This window comes from Cnephaeus nilssonii (genome assembly GCF_951640355.1).
Source record: "Cnephaeus nilssonii genome assembly, chromosome: 15".
Classification (NCBI taxonomy): Eukaryota; Metazoa; Chordata; class Mammalia; order Chiroptera; family Vespertilionidae; genus Cnephaeus; species Cnephaeus nilssonii.
This window is the reverse complement of record NC_137086.1, coordinates 34,033,630-34,048,298: the sequence shown is the minus strand read 5'-3', so window position 1 is coordinate 34,048,298 and position 14,669 is coordinate 34,033,630.

The window sequence follows — 14,669 nt, the reverse complement described above, 5'->3', positions numbered from 1 at the left end:
ATGGTTGCAGTGTAAGGCTAAGAATGGCACCTAACATTTATTGAATACCTACAGTGGGTCAGCACTTTAGGTTACTCTGAATCCTCTCAATAACCTTGCAAGAGATAGAATATACCTGTTTGATAGATGTCTCTATCTGAGGGGATAGATTGTCTGATGCCATTGAGCTAAGCTATTCAGTTGTTGGAATTGGAGTTCAATCCAGGGCTGTCTGATCCTATCTCATGGACCAGTCTTCCATTCTTAAGAAACTAATGGGATCAGTGGTTTCTCTCGCCCTTGGTCTAAGATCCAAAGCCTTACACCGTCTTTTCTCATGTTGCCATGTTCTCCCACCTTTTTGTGTGGAGGCCTTTCCTTCCACTTTTGCCTGTGCTAATTCCGCACCTTTCAGAGATGAGCTTGAGTCATCTCTGAAGTGTCTCCTGACTGCTCTGACCACCTTGGGCATGTTCCTCTGACCCCTTTCAGCACTGATGCACTGAGATCCTTTGCCAACATTTTGCACATATGGCTGCAGAAAACTTGAAGAGCAGAAACCATGTAGGAAAGAACTTAGGGTGAGGGGACTACTAGGTCTGAGCTGAAATCTAGTGTTGTCATTTTCTTGACTCATTCCTTCTGCATTCAACAATGATGTACTAAGTGCCTACTATGTGCCAGGCATTATGCTGGGAGCTGTTGGTACCAAGGACCATATATGCCAGTGGAGGGAACAGACTCTGAAGGGCAGCTTCAATGGACTGTAAGGGAGAGTATGGGATTGCCAAGACAGAGGCACTTGGCTCAGTGGTGGGGGAGGCAGAGGAGCCAGAGAGGTTTCTTTGCATTGGGCATCTGACCTGAGTTTTGAGGCTGTTGTTAACCAGTAACAGGACAGGTCAGAAAGGGATGGAAAACCCAAGGGAATGCTGTAGTGCAGAGCCAGAACAGCAGCTGGGTATTGATAACGCTAGACCTGGCAGGTTTTTTAAACTCTTAAAGCTCAGTCCTTTATCTACACCCTCATCATAGGGATGACGTAAGGATCAATAGTCCCATACATTTACTGAGTGCTTACTCTGAGCCTTGCATTGTTATAAGCACTTGTATTATCTCATTGAATTTCCATGATTTTATGAGGTAAGCACTACTATTATGTTCATTTTACAGATGAGGAAACTGAGTCACAAAGAGTTTAATAAACTTGACCAACGTAACCAAGCTAGTAAGAGGTAGGGCTGGAGAGGTCTAGCAACTGAGGTTAACCTGTTAGGCATTAATCTATGCTGTTTCTCGAATGGCAGTTGCATGTGAACTGCGCAGTGTAGTGCTTGAATAAAGCAAGCACTCCATTAATAGTTACTGCCTTGATTTCTGTACTTGTGTATATATTTTAAAACCATTTTCTTTGGAAAGGTAAGTTCTTTCCTCTTTAGAACTTGGGTATAGGAATGTGCTAGCTACATGGCAATCCCCTCTCCCCCTTTACATTGGGACCTATTTCAATGCTGCGCAAATAGAGAACATGAAAGGCAACACTGGGACAAGTGCTTGTGCAGATGAAGGTTGCCAGCCAGATCAAGAAAAAGTGAAGCTTCTTATTTAAAAGGTTTACTAGCATCACAAGGCAGAGGATTTCTTGTCTTGGTATTGCCAAGTGGGCACTCTTTTCTTGGCTACTCTTTGTAAGGTGGTTTGGAAATGAGCCTTTGGGTGGTGATGGGGGCGGGGGAGGGGCAGGTCCTCTTGAGCTCTCAGATGCCAGGACAACTCATGTATTTCTGAGGTGGTTTGAGTGTCATACTTGCTAATATAAGTTACGTTTTTCATCCTGACCAATTTATTTGGAGGAAATATCGGATAGCCGTGCAGAGGCTGATCCTATTAGTTGAAAAATATAATATCTTCTCCAAGTAATGCTCTGACCAGTACTCAAAGACATACATTTTATTTTCCCCTTCCCATGTCCTCCGTTAACCTCATAAGACACTTTGTATATCACACGTGCGTCTGAGATATTCAGATCTGTGTAAAACTCTATCGGATTATTTAATAGGACTGTTGGATGGGGATTTGGATTTTCTTTGAATTCTTGTAATTGTAGGTTAATTTAAAATGTTTACAACTTAAGGTAATTAAAGTCACCCATACATGCTAGTCATGTTTATTTTATTATATGTTTTTGAGTTTAAGATCAACTTGAAACATTAAAAGGGAAGGAGAATGAAAGAGAATGAACATAGGGAGGAGGTGGGACTAAAGACCTCTGCTTAGTATGGAGTCAGTATGTTACTGTTTTAAAAAATGGTACCAATATAACTCTTCTGCAGTAATTTCCAGCCTAGACAAACAAAGAGAGTTTTGCTATTTGACATTAGACTGTATTTATGGACATTATCCCATCCATCCTTGCGGTATCTCAGAATGTCATGAGAATAAATATCTTTTTCAGTTTAGACCGGCTCAAGGTCGATGCTCAGAAGCCAGACCTTTGGACTCCTTTGTGCTACACATCTGACTCCCAGTGGTTGTCCTGTGCCTTGATTGAAAGCATCCTTCTCTAGGGTGGGCTTTCAGAATTGGAAAGAATGGACAGGAAGAGGTTTATGAAGAAATGGGAAGTTTGTAAAGAATGCCTACTACGAGCCCAGTACTGTGCTAGGCAGATTTTAAACACTTTCTTAATTTCTCAAAGGAAACCCTGTTCTCTCCACCTTATATACATGCCTTTTGGTGAATGTAGTCTTTACAACAATAGGTGGTGTTTATGCCAGAGATTCCCAGGTTTTGCCAAACAGAAACGGGCATTTGGCATGTTCTGGGGCATCGGGTCGATACTATTATGTCCAGCTCATAGATAGGGTAGGAAGATGGACTCAAGGTCCCTAAGCAGAAATGCTCGACATTTGGCTCAGGTCTCTCCTTGGTGCTTTTAATTTTTCACCTCCAAGGGTATCTAATCCAACTGCTAATTAAGGGAAAAATAGAGACAGCAGATGAGAAGAGTGACTTTTATTTTTCCTTTCAAAGGGATTTAAACCTTTGGAAGGTACACAAATGTAGTCCTATTATTCAAGTTAATTTATAGTCCTTCCCCTGTCCACCTCAAGGAATTTATGAACCTAGAGAAGCTGGAAGTCCCTTGGCAAAGTAAACAAACTGTAACTCAGGGTTGTGCACTTCCAAGGAGCCTCTCTCAGCAGGTTTTATTCTCACACCAGAGGTGGAAAGATAATTTGGTGAACCGTACTTTGTCTCATTGGGAGCAGCCAAGAGCCTGCCTGCATGCTGCAGGGAGCGAGGGGCTGACCAGGAAGCCATCTGTGGGTAACACATAGTAGCTGCCGTTGTCCTGTGACAACGATGATGACAAGAAGAGCTGGAATTTACTGAGCTGTCACCATGAGTCAGGTACCATCCTACACGCTTCAGCCTGACCATAACTCTTTGAAGTAGACACCGTTACTATCTCCACTTTACAGGTGAGGAAACCGAGGCTTTTAGATGTTTGAATATTTTTTTGCTAGATGAAGTCAGAATGTAACTTCCCACAATTTATCTACAGGTGGGCGTTATCTGAGTAGAGAGGGAGGGGGCTGGAATCAGATAGTGTGGTTTTTTTTTTAAACTGGGAGATTTCTTATTCTCTCTTTTCATCCCCATTCTCCTCAGACAATGAGCACTAGACTGGGAGTCAGGAGGCCTGTGTTCCAGGCTGAGCCCTAGAAGGCACTGGCCATATCATCTTGGATAATTCCCTCCCCCTCTCCTGGCCTCAGTTTCCTTACTTATAAAAAGAGAAGGACAACATAGGTAGCTGATATCTAGGGCCTGTGGCTCTCGATTTCAATGGCTCTGGGATTCTATGAACCAGGGTGATCGATTTTTGCCTTTCAACCCCTCCTCCTCCACCCTTGTGTGCAGGTCAGCAATGCTTCTCTTGGATGTGCAAGGCACTGAAAAGAAAGTTGTTTTTTTATGTGCTGTATACCAGACGACCTTGATGTGATGGACTATGAGATCTGGTGACACTGCACACTCAGTACTATTCAACACTTTGCCTGAAAGGGAGGAAGGAATGGATTTATTGACTTGCGACTTTGACTCGGGCCTGTGAATCAGGCCTGTTATTATGTGGAATGATTAGGCTGTAGTGGCAGGGACAAGTTAAAGTAGAACAACAAAAGACCTCCTTAACCTTTACCTGGACACAAGGCCATTCATAATGACTCGTGTGGTTTGGAAAACCAAGTCTCTTCTGGAGCCCCTACTACTTTTGCAGCCCCAGCAAATGAGCAGGAAAGGGGAAGATGGATGGGTGAGGGGATGAAATGTAATCCCATTCTGCATAGTCCTGTTTAGAATGCTGAGTTCAGGTCCGTGTCAAAAAACAGAGATGGCTGAGAGATCATCATCATTTCCTTTGGCTTGAAAAAGGAATTTGAAACCAGATGGTTGCTCGCTGAGAAAACTTCCCACTATTTGTTATCCACGAGAGCAAATTATGCTGTTTCTGAAAGATATCTTCCCTCTTGAAGGAACCGTGTGCCTTCTATTAATGTGAAAGGAACTGGATACATAGAGCTTTCACACACACACACACACACACACACACACACACACACACACACACCACAAACACACAGCACACACACACAGCACACAAAGTCTCCTTGAAAAGCTAAAGTAGCTGCAACACTCTTAGACTTCTCTCACTTCTGAAAGAAAATCTTCCCCTCTAGCTCAGCTCCCTGGCTCAGCCGGATGAGCCATATTTTTGGTGGAATGGCTACAACATCAACCATTTAAAATATTGGGTAGACGGGGGTCTATTCAGACACCTTCTCGTAAATATCTTTGAGTTTTAATGGAGTCGGAAAGGACAGAAGAAAGAGAGAATCAGAGTATTAAGTTTGAAGAGACCTTATTGATCCCCCAACCCAAGGGTAAACAGAAGTTTTCTTTCAAGTCCAGATGGCAAATATTTTAGGCCTTGCAGTCCAGTTAGTCTTTGTCACAAATGCGCAGCTCTGCTGTTAATAGAAGAAAGCAGCCATGGACAATACATAAACAAGCGAGTGTGGCCGTGTTCCATAAAACTTCACTTACAAAAACAAGTGACAAGCCAGATTTGGCCCACAGGCTGTAGTTTGCTGACCCCGATCTGACCTATTGATCAGATGATAGAGACTGAAGCCCAGAAATGTGAAAAGGCTGATCTAGGGCCAACTCAGCCAGCTAGCCTTGGAGCTAGGCCTGGAGACTCGTGGAGGAGGAATCAGATGCTTAATTTTTCGGGTCTGGTCTGGAGACTTCCTTCAATTGCATGGTCTTAGTCCATTTGAATGCATTAATATTCCATAGCAATTTGCTGTAAAAATTAATTTATAAGATACTATGTGGAAACCATGCTAGGTTAGTAGAGGTCATGGCTGGGGTGAACTAAGATGTGTGTGTGTGTGTGTGTGTGTGTGTGTGTGCGCGCGCGCGCGCGCGTGCATATTGGTGACCTTGAAACCCAATACCCCCTCACATACATCATCCAAGTAGGGTCTGACTATATCCACGGATTTACACGGGCTGGTGGAAGGAATTTAAATCCTTTCTATCACTGGGGCTCAGACTTAGGCAAACATGCCTGGGAGAACTCAGGGGGGTTGGTTCAACAGATATGAGGCCACAGAAAAGGACAGTGGGGCTTTAAGAGAAACACAAGCTCGGTGTGCTTGGTATAATAGTGGATGAACCTAGAGAAACAGACCTTGGCTGAGAGGGATGGTAGACCAATGCTTGGGTCATAACAACTCACGGTTTCTGAGCAATCACTATATGTCAGATGCTATGCTGTATGCCTTTTAGGTGTTAGATCATTTGATCTGCATAACAGCCTACAAGGTAGGTATGTACTGTGATCTTCCTTCTGTGCCCGTCAGTGGCCTCCAATGTAAAGCATTGCTTGCTCATTCACTACACATGAGGGCTGCAGGTGGGCTGCAGCTCTGCTCCGAGCTCAAGGTCAACTGTGGGTCTGTTCATGTGTTTTCTCATCCTGGGACCCTGGTTGAAGGAGCAGTCTTCATCTTGGATATGTTCTCATGGTGGGATAATGTAAAAAAATTGCAAGAGCTGGCTGACCTTTGTAATCACTTTTAAAGCTTCTGCTTGGATGTTGTATGCATCAGGTCCACACTTATGCCATTGACCCAAGCAAATGAAGCTTATGGGTCAGGACATCCCACTATCTGTGATCTTAAGGTTGATCATTTAGGTAAGGTAGTGCATAATCACTCTCCAAAGTAGGTCTGTCTTTTCCCATTATAGATGATACCTTGAAATCTTGTGATTATCTTGTTCCCCATAAACCGTCCCTTCACAGTTTTAGCAAGTAAAAATATAGATGCCCAGTTAATTTAATTTCAAATAAACAATGAATAAATTTTTTATATAAGTATGTCCCAAATATTGCATGGGAATATATGTATACTAAAAATTTAGTTGTTTTTTATCTGAATTTCAATATCACTGGGCATCCTGTATCTCTTCTGGCAAGCCTGGTCTCTAAGAGCTCAAGCTGGGGGGTATTGAGGGTGGGGCACATGTGAAAAGGAGGGGATATGGGAAGGTACCAAATGCTAAAGACAAACTGCACAGATGTGGTGAAACCTCCTGAAGACAAGTTTGTACCTAAAGGTTTGTGGCTGTTAAAGGGAGTGTGACTGGAGATGCTGAAGATGCAATCGCAAAGGAGGAGGAGGAATCAGATGCTTAATTGGGGCTGGTCGCAGTGTTGGGTGAAGATGGTCTGAAAGGATGCTGCTTTCATCCAGTGTGTACTCTCCTAATTCCTACTACATTGAAACCCCTAGGTGGGCACTAGTTTAAGACAGAGTCGTGTCCTAACGGTTATTTTTCGATTGTTCCGTGTATTTTGGACAGTGAAGGGGCCTCAAAGCTTGAAGTCTAGGGAATGGTTGGATCAGGGATTCCCTAACATCAGTGCTTATACAGATCATGTGAAGCTCCTGTGAAAATACAGTAGGTCTGGAGTAGGGCCTGAGATTCTGAATTTCTAACGAGCTTCTGCTTGATATTGACTTCTCAAACGGTCTTCTAGCTGTCTGACATAGTGGATGAGTGAATGATATTGGAGCCAAAGATACCTGGTTTCAGGTCTTGGCTTTGCAACTTTTGATTTTGTGTCCTTGGGAAAGTTATACAATCTTTCTAAACTTCTGATTCCTCTTCTTTAAATGATACTAATTCTATCCAGCAAATAGGGTTGATGCAAGGATTAAGTCAGATAGTGGCCACAAAGTGCTCATCATGATAGCCTTGAATGTTATAAAATGCACAATAAATACTTGCTATTTTTGTTAATAGTCACATTAATATAATATGGAAAATGAGTAGATATCTCCATATTATATTAATGCATTTTACTCTCTTAGAGTAGAGAGCCACCCCCTATTTGACATGATTTATTATACAATATACGAAGTGCAACAGACAAAGAGGGTAGCTGCCTTCTTATCCAGAGTAGTATATTGCTTCCTAGAAAAAACACACACATACACATATTTTCCAGAGGGGACAACAGATTAAGAGCAGCGAGTTCCATGAAGGGAAGAAAGCTATAGATATAGAGCTAGTAGCAGCCTTGACATCTAAAAAGTAACAGGCAAGGGGGAGGGAGGGGTTAATAAATAAGAAGCCAACTTGAATGTGCAACAGTGTGGTGTTGTTTAGTGTGAGGGACAAACAGCCTTACCTTGCTTCATAGCCATTACTTGATTCAAGTTTCCCAAAGAAAATCAGAGGTAAGATAGCAAGGGCTGAGACAGGAGGACATAGAAATTCAGTAGAAACAAAGCACACTCTGCTTTTGATTCTACACAGAAAGTCTTTCTTTCTTGGAGTTTCTTGATGATTCCTTCCGTTTGATAATGATGGTAATATGGCCCGACCAAAAGAGATTGAAGACCTATAACCAGGGCTGTGAGTTTGGGAGGACCTGGGCATTTGTACATCTGACTGTACATGAGATTGCAAGCCATACACATTTGAATCTCGGTCCCAGGTGCTAGAGAGTAGTGGCCCACAGAACCAGCTCCAGAGTCAGGCTGCCTGGGTTGAAATCCACTGCAACCACTCATTAGCCCTGTGACCTTGGGCTAATTACTTAACCCCTCTGTGCTTCTCATCCTCCCAATCAGAAGCAAGCATCAGGGAAATGGTCCCCAATCTTTCTAACCAGGTCACCTCTCCCTCCACATCTTAGGCCACTATGTGTCTCTCCTTTTTTACACAGTTAAAATTCCACATTTACTTATAATGAATAATTAATAAGCTCCATAAAGGCAAGCATCATGTTTGGTTTTTCTCAGCATTATATCTCTAGAGCATAGCATGATGTTTAGTCTATACTAGGTACTCAATAATATTGGTTGACTGAATAAATGCATGCATGAATGAGTGAATGGATATTAATGACCAAGCAAAGATTCAGGCAGAATCAGGGTGTGGGATTATATAACAGTGAAGGTTCATCCGGAGACATTGACAGCTGAGTCACCTCATCAGGAGATGACTCAGATCTTTCCTGATTGGTCCCATTCCTAGAGCTGACCTTTCAGACCATGAGGTTCAGGAGTGCATTCTATTTGGCTCATCTCCATCCTCAACTCAGTGTGTGGCATTCGTGGACACTTACTGCATTTTCTTTCTTTCTTTCTTTCTTTCTTTCTTTCTTTCTTTCTTTCTTTCTTTCTTTCTTTCTTTCTTTCTTTCTTTCTTTCTTCCTTCCTTCCTTCCTTCCTTCCTTCCTTCCTTTCTTTCTCTCTCTCTCTCTCTCTCTCTCTCTCTCTCTCTCTTTCTTTCCTTTTGTCTTTTTTTTTTTTTTTTTGCCTAATGAATGAATGAATCACTGCCCAGGGAGGAATAAGCCCACACATTATCATTTTATCTCCCATTTCACTGTTGGGAAGTTGGGCTGGGATGACTGGTTTCTATTGGGGTTGGTATAGCTGAGGCCTCTGAATGTGTCTTTGAACCACCTTTTCTCGGAAAAGGATTCTGAACACCGTACTTTGGTGTTTGAGGCTATTCACCATCCCACCTCTGCCATATCATCACTCTCCAAACCCAAGCCCTCTCACCCGGGGTGACTTTGGACCTAGCCTGTTGTCATTCCCCCAGGACACAAAGCTGGGTGGAACCCTCCTCCCCTCCATGGCTGGGAGTGCCTCTGTTTCCTCCGTCTTTCTGAGGAAATGACTTTTCCGGAAAGAATAGACCCAGGCCCCAGGTTCTTGGCAGCGAGAACTGGAGGGAGAATGTAAGCTGAGCCTCATCCTTTCTGCCTGCACTTTACAAATATCTCATTCTTTATTTCCCTCCAACAACATGCGATGACCCTTTGGCAAGTCCTTAGTGCTAAATTTCTTTTTTATGGAGGCAGCAGTAAAAACTCTAGGGCCTTTGATAGGCAGTGCTGGGATGTAGAGCGGATGTAAATCACTTGAGCATTGGCCGGATTCGGTTGACAGATTTCTAGGTTCAATGAAACGTTCCTTTCCCAAATAAATCAAATTCTGGCCTATGACCATCTAAGCTGGGAATGCTTCTGAAGTGTCTGAATTTGGGCTGAGCTTGTAGCTTGTCCTCGTTCGGCAACGGGCATGGATTTTGCAGTGAGCAGGGAAAAGAAAACTCACCAGGCAGAGTGTTGTGTTTTTCTTGTCCTCTTGCCTGAGGCTTTGAGTATGTTTCCCTGCTGGTCCCTTAAACAAAATGGATGCAAAGCACAGATAGAGGAAATCTAGGAGGTCTTAGAATAAGCATTTAGAGTTGAACCCAAGCTTCAGCAATGGAGACATTTTGCTTGAAAAGAAATGTGTGTGTGTGTGTGTGTGTGTGTGTGTGTGTGTGTGTGTGTGTAAAACCTCTGATCTGGGTCTTATTCAGGATTTGTATGTGGAATGGTGTTGAGAAGATCGGCTTTTGGGAGCTCTTGGGATTTTAGGATTGTCCCCAAAGTGTCTGTTATCTTGCTGTGACTCAAATTACCTTGAGGGTTAGAGAGACCTGCCTTTTGTTTTTGGATTTAGTTTTATCATTTCAAATGACATATTTTCCCCTTCATAACCTAAGTGCCCATGCGCCTGTTTCCTAAAGGAGTCCCAAGCACAGACGAAGGGACCCAAGACATCAGCATGGGTAAGGTAGGAAGGCCCGCACCGCGCCTCTCCCCTGTGGGGGAGCAGTGGGGAATGGAAATGTGCAGCTTCTCCGGCACAGACAGAAGTCAGGTGGGGGGCTGCACTGACACTCACTAATGGCCCAGTTACCACGGAATAGCATAGTGCCATTAACAACTGATTATACACATTATTGGGTAGCTCACAGCTAATGGGACCTGTCACAAGATCTCAGAAGACTGGGCTTATGATCTGTTGATAAATAGGTGCGTGGTACACGTGGGTCAGTCATTTCCTTGTTAAGAAGGAAGGAGGAAATGAAGTGACAGCCACGGCGGTTTCACACAGACCAAGGCTGCGACGTGCTGGCTGCAACGTGGCATTAGGACACAGGCCTGGGGGGTGCTGCGGCGCAGTGGGATGTGTCTCCGTTCTCGTCCTGCAAATAGAGAGGGTGGCTGTACAGGAGGCAGTGCCATGGGGATTGTACAAAGTGCATTGGGACTTCAGCGTTCCAGGGCAAGGTGTCGCCCTCCTAGCAGTCCCCATTGGAAAGCTGGGAATTAGCCTTTGTTGTTGTACCTCCTTTGTGTGTGTATTTTGTTTGTTTGTTGGTTTTGGGGTGTGTGGAGGGGATATTCTTTTTTGTGTGTGCTCAATTGTGTCCTATCTTTGAAGGAGTCATTTGCAAATGTGAATAAACAGGGATGAGAAGAGCATTGCAGATAGCACTGTATGATTTAAACCAGGGCTGAGGTCCACTCCCCATCCTGCTACACTTATCCAGGCTGGTGAGTGAAGTAGATCTGAACTTTAGACCACAAACACAGGTGGGCAACACTGTTTTATGTAAATCACATTACATCTGATTAGCAATTCAGTCTCATTCATTGTGGAGAAGAGGAGGAGGGGTGAGGACATTTCCCAGGCCCCTCTGGGATCACGGCACCCTGAGAGTTGTTCCGGCCCTAACCGGCCGCGGTTCCTCAGAGTCTGACGAAAGCAGTGCTTCCTCAGCAGCACGTTCTTGCCGAGGCTGGGAGTGCTTTGTCTAGGGTCAGCCCCCTCTGATTCCTGACACCGCCTTTCCGCCTTTCCGTCAGAGGCCTGTCTCCCAGGGAATTGCAAAAGGACCCAGGAGTCTCACTCTCCTCAGGTTCCTTCTCAGTCTTGGGAAACCCCCCAAATCAAAAGCATTTTTTCTTTTCTTTTTTTTAAAATGTCAATGGAGCTCAAACTTTGGGGGCAAAATAAGGCCACGTAGGGACCCCTCTGCAGGCAATTTTCACTTTCAGTTTTTACTGAAAGAGGGAACACAAAGAGCCTGGCTCTCTTTGGAAACCAAGGAGGGTTCCAGTGAAAACAGCACGCACATTATTAGCTCCTTGCATTGGGCTGCTGTGATAAAGATGGTGATGGCAGTGTAGGGGATAAAGATATTGGCATACGGCTACAGAATTTCCAACCACTACCTGGTGTGATATCCTATAGGAGGTCAGTGAGGTAGGATGAAGTGAAGACTCAGAGAGGTTTTGTGAGTTGGCCAAAGCCACACAGTAAGTTAGTAATCACAAGTTCTCATATGTTGGTTCAACATAATTTTCTCTGAAAGAGGCCACATGTGGTCATTTCTTTGTTTGGAGAATACCAGACTCAGTCTTCTGGGGCGGAGTGACTGAAGATGACATAGGCAGTCTTGGCGGGGGGCTTGGGGGGGTCCTTGGACACCCAGGGATGCTATGTTAATGGAAGAGATTCTGAGACTCGCTAAACCCTGCAAAATCTACCTGCTTTCTGGGCAGGAGCCACCTGTTAAGTCCCCTGAATTTGACCCCAGTATAGTGAATGGGCTCTCCTGGAAAGGAAAAAGAGCTTATTTTGGTGGTATTTTTCTCCTCTGCATCCATCTCCCTAAACTTCCGCTGCTCCTTTCCTTGTACCAGGACTAGCTGTTTACTTAATTATTTTGACAGTGAGAATGGGTCAGGGTTGGCCAGAGGAGGCAGAAAAAGATTGTGCTAGAAGGAAGGAGAAATTTTCTATTTTTTTTTCAGGGAGAGACAGATTTATTTTAGTTTTAGTAGTTCTTATTCAAATTCATCCAAAGTTATTAATGAGAGTTAGAAGAAGGCCTTCTCTCTCTCTCTCTCTCTCTCTCTCTCTCTCTCTCTCTCTCTCTCTCTCTCTCTCTCTCATACACACGCTTCCTAGGATTTGTTCACTCTTACTTGAATTATGTTGAGCTGTTTGGTCTATTGGTTCAGTACCCCAAGCCTAGTGCAGTATTGTCATCCCTTGCTTTACAACATAGTCATTATATCCCTAAACCACATTGTGATACACGGTGCCTTCTGTTTACGACTCCCGAAACTCCCACTCCATATATCACCTGCCATAAAACCCATCAAACTGCTGCTACTAAAATGGTGCACAGTGGTCTAAGCAGGAGCCAGGCAAATTGTGTGATACCCTACTGTGGTTAATGAGAGTGAAAATGTGGTTAGGATTTTATTCAGGCGATGTTCATTTGCAGGGCCATTGTAGTGAGATGGCAAAGAAAGATTCTTTTGTTAACTTGAATGACAATATATTTTCTATTGTATGGAATGGCTCAGTGCGGAGTTTGCCAAGTTATTTGTCAATGGTAAATAAGTCAAACTGTGACCCTGAACGACTAGATTTTTATTGCTTGGGGGTCTTGAAAACTAATTAATATACTGAGATTGTTAGATTGAGTATCGGAAACCTGTTGCCAGACTTTAAAATACAGTCGTGCTACTTGACTCTAATAAAGACAAAAAGTTAAAATAGAATATCGCTTCCTATAGAATGGATACAGTTTATTATGTCTTCTACCTGAGAAATTAAAAAAAATAAGATGGACGACAAGAGAAAGGGCATTGTACCTTTGGAATTTTTTGCATTCTTCTGAAACCTGCAGATATGCAGAAAATTCCTACTCATACCTATAACTAACTGAGTCCCTGAAAGATAGATAAGGATCTTTTATTAAAAAAACAATTAGAGCAAATAACATAGCTTTGTTCTATAAATCATCTTAATTCAAAGGAATTCTCACCTCTCTCCACACCCTCTTCCTACCTCCAATTCAAGAGCCAAGACATTTTGATCCCAGAGAAAGGATCTCTTAAAATGGTCCAATAAAGGCAGCTATTTTACTCAAGGAAAAGAACATAAACTTCTCTCTCATTAGTCCATGATTCACCTTTCTTTCCCTTTAAACAACTAATTGTGTAGCATGGAAGACGGTTACTGCTAATGAGATTAAAAAACTTTCTTCCACAAGCCTCGGCCCATTTATGAAAACTTTAAAGGAAAAATGAGCACAGTGTCTGTACGGCACGTCTGATCCTTTTAACTCATTCATTCATCACTGAGAGATGCATGTCCCTGGGGACCACTCTGGGCAATGTCATGGAAGTGTTGCTGTCCCTGGCATGCTCTTGCCTCTCTATTTTGATCTTCTCCACTGCTCTCCCCAGGGTGACTGGGGTCCTGGGGCTGTCCACACAGTAGTGTTGTTATGACTGCCAAAGTTGGCACAGGCACCCCACCAAACCTCAAATTCTCTACTGAGGGCGTCTGCATGTTATTGCTTTGACACCCACAAAAAGGCTATGAAGTGGGTTCTAGTGTATTTCCCACATTGCAGATGATACAGTGAGACCCACAGAGATTAAGCCACTTTTCCAAGGTCAAGTGAGAAGAGCCAGGACCTATTGTGGCCCCCCTTCCTCTAGACCTTTCTTCTTCCCCCTTCTGATCACCTCCTCCTGGCCTTCTCTCTCCCCCAGTCCTCTCCCCCCACCATTTCTTTCAAGTCTTGTTCTCTTCTGGGGAAAAGGAGTATCCAAGGATGAGCTACTTACCTCCTCCCCACTCCCACATAAGCACATGCCTTGATCTCAGTGCAGCGCTCTCATTTCCTGGAGGTCCTTATAATGATGCTCTTCCTGGGAAAGTCACAGGCTCTGGCTTCAGCAGAGAAGCCGTAAGGAAGGAGGCACTAGGCCTGCTTCATAAGTGTTGTGGGCTGGCCTGGTCTGCAATGAACAAATTTCCTTAGACATGCATGTTCCTATCTTGGCGGTCCTAACCATAGAAGGAAGTGGAGTTAATATTACCAGGAAGGACTGAATAGGGGCTGAATGAAGAATCTCACCCATAAAGCGTTTGTGGGTGATACTTAATAAATTTTCTGTGCTTTCAGGAGGCTTTGTTCATTTAATCCAATACTACACTATTGTAATGCTGGGACCAACAAATCATTCGGGTGGAAACGAAGAGTAGCAAAGGAAGACTATGATTCTTCATGGAATGACCACAGGTTATGGGGCAGAGTTTTCAGACTGGGCCCCTCTGTTTGACTTCTTTAGGGGAAATCTGATTTCAATTGCATCATATTGTTTTTTAAAAATTCCAACCCCAAACAGCACCACAAAAAGGAAATTAAACTATAAAACGTGTATT